At 59.3% G+C, this 6,721-nt stretch overlaps 1 long non-coding RNA gene across 1 annotated transcript; it reads right to left on the bottom strand.

The window, feature by feature from the left end:
* Positions 1-73: 73 nt before the first annotated feature.
* Positions 74-3,934, bottom strand: LOC120232334. Its single transcript, XR_005528543.1, has 3 exons — positions 3,573-3,934; positions 3,119-3,316; positions 74-644 (listed from the first exon to the last, which is right to left on the bottom strand). It is a non-coding gene; the product is annotated as an uncharacterized LOC120232334 (long non-coding RNA).
* Between the last annotated feature and the right edge of the window lie 2,787 nt (positions 3,935-6,721).

Below are 6,721 nucleotides of genomic sequence, written 5' to 3'. Positions count from 1 at the left end.
CTCCCTCTCTCTCTGACCCTCCCCTGCTCACGCTGTCTCTCTCTCTCTCTCTCTCCTAGAAATAAATAAAAATATTAAATAAAAAAAAATAAAGAGTCAGAGCATGAACTCTCGACCTCCACTAAGGGGTCAAGGCAGCCTGACTGCGGGCCAGGACCTGGGGAGAGAGGTCTGGCTTGGGGGGGTGGGGCGCTGGGGGCTGCTGGTCAGGTGATAGCAGGTGATCCTGCTCTGTTGCTTGGGTCTCTGCCTGGCTCCTCTAGGGCAGCTTCCTAGTCCTAACTCCATGTACCCGAGACATGTTCACGGCGGCCTGGCTGGCCTGGGGCTCCCTCCCGCCTCCTGGCCTGGCCCCAAGCTCCTAGAAGCCCTGAGCTGTGCCCAGTACATCTCTGGCACTGGGTTTCTGGCCAGGCCACCGAGCTGCGGCACGTGTGGGGTAGGGTTTCCTCCAGCCCCATTGTCTTCAACAGCAGAGTTTCATTTCTCACAGTTCTGGAGGCTGGAAAATCCAAGCTCAAGGTTGACGGCGTTCAGGGACCGATGGGTGCCTCTTCCTGGCTTGCAGACAGCTACCTTCCACTGTGTCCTCATCTGGTGGGGAGAGAGAGCTCCGGGGTCTCTTCCTCTCCTGGTAAGGACATCTGCTCTTTTTAAAAAAAATTTTTTTTTAATTTAATGTTTATCTAGTTTTGAGAGACAGAGATTGACAGAGCATGAACAGGGGAGGGGCAAAGAGAGAGAGAGAGAAAGAGAATCCAAAGCAGGCTCCAGGCTCTGCATTCTCAGCAGAGAGAATGGGGCTTGAACCCAAGAACCATGAGATCATGACCTGAGCCGAAGTCGGATGCTCAACCGACTGAGCCCCCCAGGCGCCCCATAAGGACATCTGTTTCTATGGAGTCAGGGCTTGACCCTTATGACCTCCTTAAGGTCTCTGTCTCCAATACAGTCACATGGGAGGAGGGGGTTAGGGTTTCAATACATGAATTTGGAGGGGGCACAATTCAGTCTATGGCACCTAACCAGTGGAAAGTCCTGTTGTTTGAATTGTGCCCCCAGAAAGATTTGTTGAAACCCTGCCCCCAGGTACCTGTGGATACGACCTTATTTGGAAATAGTGTCTGTAGATATTATCAGGTTATTTCATTTGGGTGGAACCTCACCAAGTACGTCTGGTGTGCTTATAACGAGGGGAGAAGGGACACAGACCCACAGGGAGAGCTCCGTGAGGCTCGGGGACAGAGACTGGAGGGACGTGGCCACACACCAACGGGCCCCAGGTATCAGCGCCACAGCCGGAAGCTGGCAGAGGAGAGGAAGTACTCCGTCCAGAGCCTTTCAGGGAGCCCGACCCTGCCCACACCTGCATTTCAGACGTCTGGCCTCCCAAGCTGGGAGACAATAGGCTTCTGCTGTTTGAAGCCGTCAAGTTCACAGGACTTAGTTACGACAGCGCCGGGAAGCGGACACATGCCTGGAGGACCCTCACGCCTGTTTCCTCCCCTACCCAAGCCTCCCCATCGCCCGGGCCAGGCCCTCCCCTCTCTCTTTAGCAGCCCTGCAGGCCAGGCGGGCTGTCACCCGTGGGTGGCCGGGCCACCTGGGCTGTCCCACATCTATACCTACACCTCCCTCTGCCTCAGCTCCCCTCCCCTTGTCTGCTGGCAAACTCCTGCTCATCCTTAAAAACCCCAGACCAGAGGGAGCGCCTGGGGGGCGGCGCAGTGCGGAGCACTGAGTGCTGACAGCTCAGAGCCTGGAGCTGCTTCGGGTTCTGTGTCTCCCTCACTCTCTGCCCTGTCCCTCCCCCACTCGTGCTCTGTCTCTCTTTCTCTCTCAAAAATAAACAAACATTTTTAAAAAAAAAAAAAAAAAAAAAAAAACCCAGCCCAGAAGTCATCTCCTTGGTGGGGCTGTGATGGTTTCTAGGGTATAGATCTTCCTCAACTCACTACGAGGTTATGTCCCAATAAACTCATCTAGGTTGAAAACATCATAAGTCAGAAACGCATGTAACACAGCCAACCTAGCGACCACCATAAGCCAAGCCCACCTTAAACGTGCTCACAGCACTCATATGAGCATACTGGTGGGCAAAACCGTCTAACACAAAGCCTGTTTTATAATCAAGTGTTGGCCTTCTCATGGAATTCATTGCTTACTGTGTTGGAAGTGCCAGAAAGGCTGTGTGGGTACAGAATGGTTGCGGCCCTCGAGATCGCTGGCCGATAGGAACCGTGGCCGTGACCACCACTCTGCGTCACCAGGTAGGACCGGGGAGAGGCTCGTACCCCATGCCCCAGCCCTGGAAAAGATTAAAATCAAAAATTCCAAGTACTGTTTCTACCAAATGTATACAGCTTTCGCACCATCATAAAGGCAAACGTCGTAAGTTGAGCCATTGTGGGTCAGGGCTGTCTCTGGGGTCAGCCTTTCTCTGCACAGCGTCTTCCAGCCCCTCCTTCTTCGCGCCCCACGTGCTGCAGCTGGCATCACTGCTTCCTGTTTTTCCTTGTACCCTGTTCCCCCACCACTAAGCCTGAGCACTGAGAGCAAGGATTGCAGCCACGGCCCGGACACAGTGATGTCGGCTGCCTGAATGCATGGGGAGCTGGCCGGCCAGCCGGTCAGCTGACAGAAAACCCAGGCAGCCTCAACACAACCGGCTGTGCGCGGGCCGTGTGCTGTGCGCTCTGCCCTGGCATCAGCAGGGAGGGATCCTGGCCTCGTGGGACCCCCCCCATGCCTTTATAATTTGGGGAGGGGCCCCTGTAAGGAAGAGGGTACAAAGACAGGTGCAGGGCTTTAGAAGCGGCCAGTGCTGTGGAGCAAGGGGGCCCTGAGGCCTCACTGACACCATGGCTGTTAGCTTTGCTAGAAAAAGCCAAGCTGGCGGCATAGGTGCACAGGGGCGCGCCCCAGAGGGCGCCGACTCCCCGGCTCACAGGCGGTTGGCGGCTCATACTTCCCCACTTCCTCTCTGCGCTGACCGCGGACCACAGACCGCACTCTCGCACTTTCGCAGAGATTGCTTCCCCTCGAGACAGCAGGTTGGAAGGCAGTGGCCCAGAAAAGGCCTGGCGCGCGGCTCCGCTCCTGCTGGCCACTTCTCTACCTTCCAAAGCCTGCACCCCGGCCTCCCAGGCTCCTTCGACTTCTCCAGAGGCGGCAACATGTGGAGGGAAGGAAGTGGCTCATGGGGTCAGTGGGACCCGCGACGTGGTCCCTCCGTGGCTTGTCCAGACTCTGGAGTGGCCCTTGCTGTCCCGCCAGCTGGGCGGCCTGACACAGCAGGAATGGACCCCCCACGGTCCTGCGGGCAAGACGTCCAACGTCACGGTGTGGACACGATGTCCTCTCGAGGCGCCGGGGGAGGATCTTTCCTGCATCTCCCAGCGTCTGGGGGCTCCTGGCGCCCTTGGCGTGTGGCTGCTCCCCTCCAGCCTCTGCCTCCATTGCCCAGTGGCCCTTCCCGTGTCCCGTCTTCTCATGAGGACACCTGCCATTGGATGTAAGTCTGAACCTGCGTATGATGACCTCATCTCAGGACCCTTCCCTTCTTCACTCACCTCTGCCAGTAAGGTCACAATCACAGACCTGGGGTTAGGACTTGAACATGCCTCCTTCGGGACAGTGTGCTGCCCACTGCACGTGGGGACCCAGCGTCATGGACAGGGGTGGGGGTGGTGAGAAGAAGTGAGGCCGTGAAGCAGAGGGGCTGGGGGCAGGGGGCTCCGGGGTCCTCACAGCAGCAGCCCCCACCCAAGGAGCACCCATCGGGGGGCCCGCCGACGGCACGGCTGCCTGCCCCGAGAGCTCCCTGCTCCCCTTTCTTCTGTCTATGCAGCACAAGCTCAGGGGTGCATCGTGAGCCCAGCTCAGCACCCCCACACAGCAGATGTGCAGGAACCCGGGCCACGCCTCCGCTCTGCTTCCTGCTCTCCTCTCTGCCTCCCTCCCTGCAATCCTAGGCTCCCCCCACCTTCCCTCCTCCCCTCCCTGTTCCCTTGCAGCCGTCCCTTGTCCTTGCTGCAGGCAGAGGCGGCTGGCCCTCTGCTGGCACCTCTGGGGGACTCCCCAGTGGCAGCTTCGACCACGAGGCACTAGCTCACAAAGTCACTAGCTCCCTGCGCGCCGCCCTCAGTGTGGCCGGGCGAGCTCAGGGCCTCCTCCTTTCTGCCATCCTAGCCGGGCAGCCGAGCCTTCAGCGAGGATCCTCCCCACTCCAGGCACTCTCCCTGCAGAAGCCCCCACGCCCACCCCTGTGTCTTGCTATACGGCCACCCGCCCAGTGACCAGACTGCTTGCCTGCCCCAGCCCCTGACCCCCACGGTTCCGTGGAAATAAGTGACCCCACTGTTGGGTCCCAGCATCCCACCCCGCACCCCGCACCCCGGGCAGCAGGACCCCGTCCGAGGCCAGCTCCCTCTGGCCCAGCCTGCCCGTGGCTCCCCGGGCCAGCTCTCCCTCCCGGGGCGATCACACGAATGTGGAAGGAAGCCCTGGGCCCATCTGCTTCTGACTCACAGCTTCTTCATCAGCCTCTCATTTCCACTTTCCAGCGATGGAGCCAACTCTTTGGTCCTTAGCTGCCTCCTCTCTATTTCTTACATGATTCAGAAGACAGGGGAGAGGGGAGAGGAGCAAGATTAACCCACGTTTTCAATTCCCCACGTTGGGATTCTGTAACTCTTATTTGCTCACTTCTGTTTGTGCTCCCCTGGACAGCAAGGAGGCGTGAGGGCAGGCCCGGGCCAGGGCCACTGGCAATGCCATGCACAGCGGCCACTGAATCACATATGTCCCCCTTTTGCAGAGAGGGAAGCCAGTGGCATGCGCCCAGGGTCACAGCGCAGTAAACGGGGAGCTGGCTTGAGTGGAAGTCAGTGCTTCACGCAGGAAAGTGAGTCCTCAGTGGCCGGGGAGGTGGCCACCAGCATGGCCTTTGGTCCCCGGGGGCAGGGGTGGTCCGGGGCCCCCTCCCCCTCCCCTTGTCCTCCCCAGCCCCCCTCCAGCTTCCTCTGCAGGAAGCCCTCCCTTGGGTATCACTTCCTACAGAGGAAACCTCCTTTGTCCACGGAAGTGCAAATCTGACTGCGAGAGGGACAGCTTCTCACGGGCTATTGTTTGGCACTTCCTTCTTGGCATCGGGCCAAGGCTCCGAGCTGCTCCCAAGGCCCTGGCTTTCCTTCGGCATGCCCGGCATGCCCGGCGGCCCAGGGTCCCATGTCTCCCTGACGCCCTGGGCCAGGAATGCGTTGCGGAAGCAGCCAGCAGTTAGTCAGTCAACAAACATTTGCTGGGGGCCCTGAGATAACTGTCTGGGCTCCTGCCCTCAAGGAGATAAGGGTGTGGCGAGAGACCCCCAGCCAGACCACTGAGAACGACCCAGAGCCACCCAGCCAGCCCGTCCTGGACTCCACACCCACAGAGACGGGGAGATAATAAAATGGTCATTCTTGCTTCCACTGTGATTGAATACGAACGGCGCACAATGTCCCCTCCTAACTCCACGGCGCCGAGCACATTCCCTGGTGTGCCACCACCACCTCCGTCCGCCTCCAGAACTTTCCTCTCCCCAAACTGACACTCTGCCCCGTGACACATGGACACCCCACTCCCAGCCGCCGGCCCCACTGCCCTCTCTGTCCCTGAGCGCGAAGATGCGGGCCCCTCGCGGGAGGGGAGTCCTGCAGGGGAGTCCCCTGTGCCGGGCTGACCCCACCAGCACAGCAGCCCCGAGGCCCAGCCATGTTTTCTTTTTATTTATTTAAGAATGTGCGCAGAAGTGGGGGTGGGGCAGAGAGGGAGGGAGGGAGAGTGAGAGAGATAGAGAAGAGAGAGAATCCCAAGCAGGCTTCACGGTGTCAGCAGAGCCCGGCTCGGGGCTCCATCCCACGAAGCGTGAGACCATGACCTGAGCCAAAATCAAGAGTCGGACGCTCAACCCACTGAGCCACCCAGGTGCCCCGAGGCTTGTCCGTGTGTTAACAGGGGTCAGACTTTCCTTCCTTGTTGGGGCTGAGGGATCGTCTACCCAGTGGACGTGCCGCACTTGAACCTCGGTCCGCCTGCAGACGCCCAGGCGCTGCTCCTTCCACCTGCGGTGAACACGGCTGTGAACACGCCCCTTCCAGGCTCTGCTTTCAGTTCTTCAGGGTAAGTGCCCAGAAGGGCAGCTGCTGGCTGGGAGGGAGAAGCAGACGCAGACACAGAGATGGAGAGAAATAGAGAGACGGGAGCCTGCACCATGAGTCACAGAGAGAGACAGGGAGACAGACAGATACACACAGGAAGAGAAGCAGAGATGAAGCAGACAGAAGGGAGACAGACACACGGACACAGGCCCTCCTGCGGATCTGGCTGCCCCTGGTGGGAGCATAATTCACATATTAAAGAAAGGTCTCGAGGGGCCTCCAGCTGGTGAGGTTGTGGCCGAAGCTACTCAGCAGCGGGTACCAGCTGGGGCGGGAACCCGATCACCAGCTGAAGGCACCAAAGGCCCCTGTTTGCACCTTGTCCTTTCCTTCCCTGTGGTTCCAGCGCCCTGCGCTCCGGGCCCAACACACCGAGTGGGTCAGGGACTGTGTCTCCAGGGCCGGTGGCCTGGGCACTGACCCTTGCTGCCAGGATGAGCCCTCCTGGAGCCTGCCTAAGCCAGGCCTGGTTTTCAAGCTCCTGCTGGGCCCTGGGCACAGAGAGAGAGACAGAGAGACAG

The sequence above is a fragment of the Hyaena hyaena genome, unplaced genomic scaffold (genome assembly GCF_003009895.1).
Source record: "Hyaena hyaena isolate Hyena2069 unplaced genomic scaffold, ASM300989v1 scaffold_69, whole genome shotgun sequence".
Classification (NCBI taxonomy): domain Eukaryota; kingdom Metazoa; phylum Chordata; class Mammalia; order Carnivora; family Hyaenidae; genus Hyaena; species Hyaena hyaena.
This window is presented reverse-complemented; position numbering and strand designations above follow the sequence as displayed.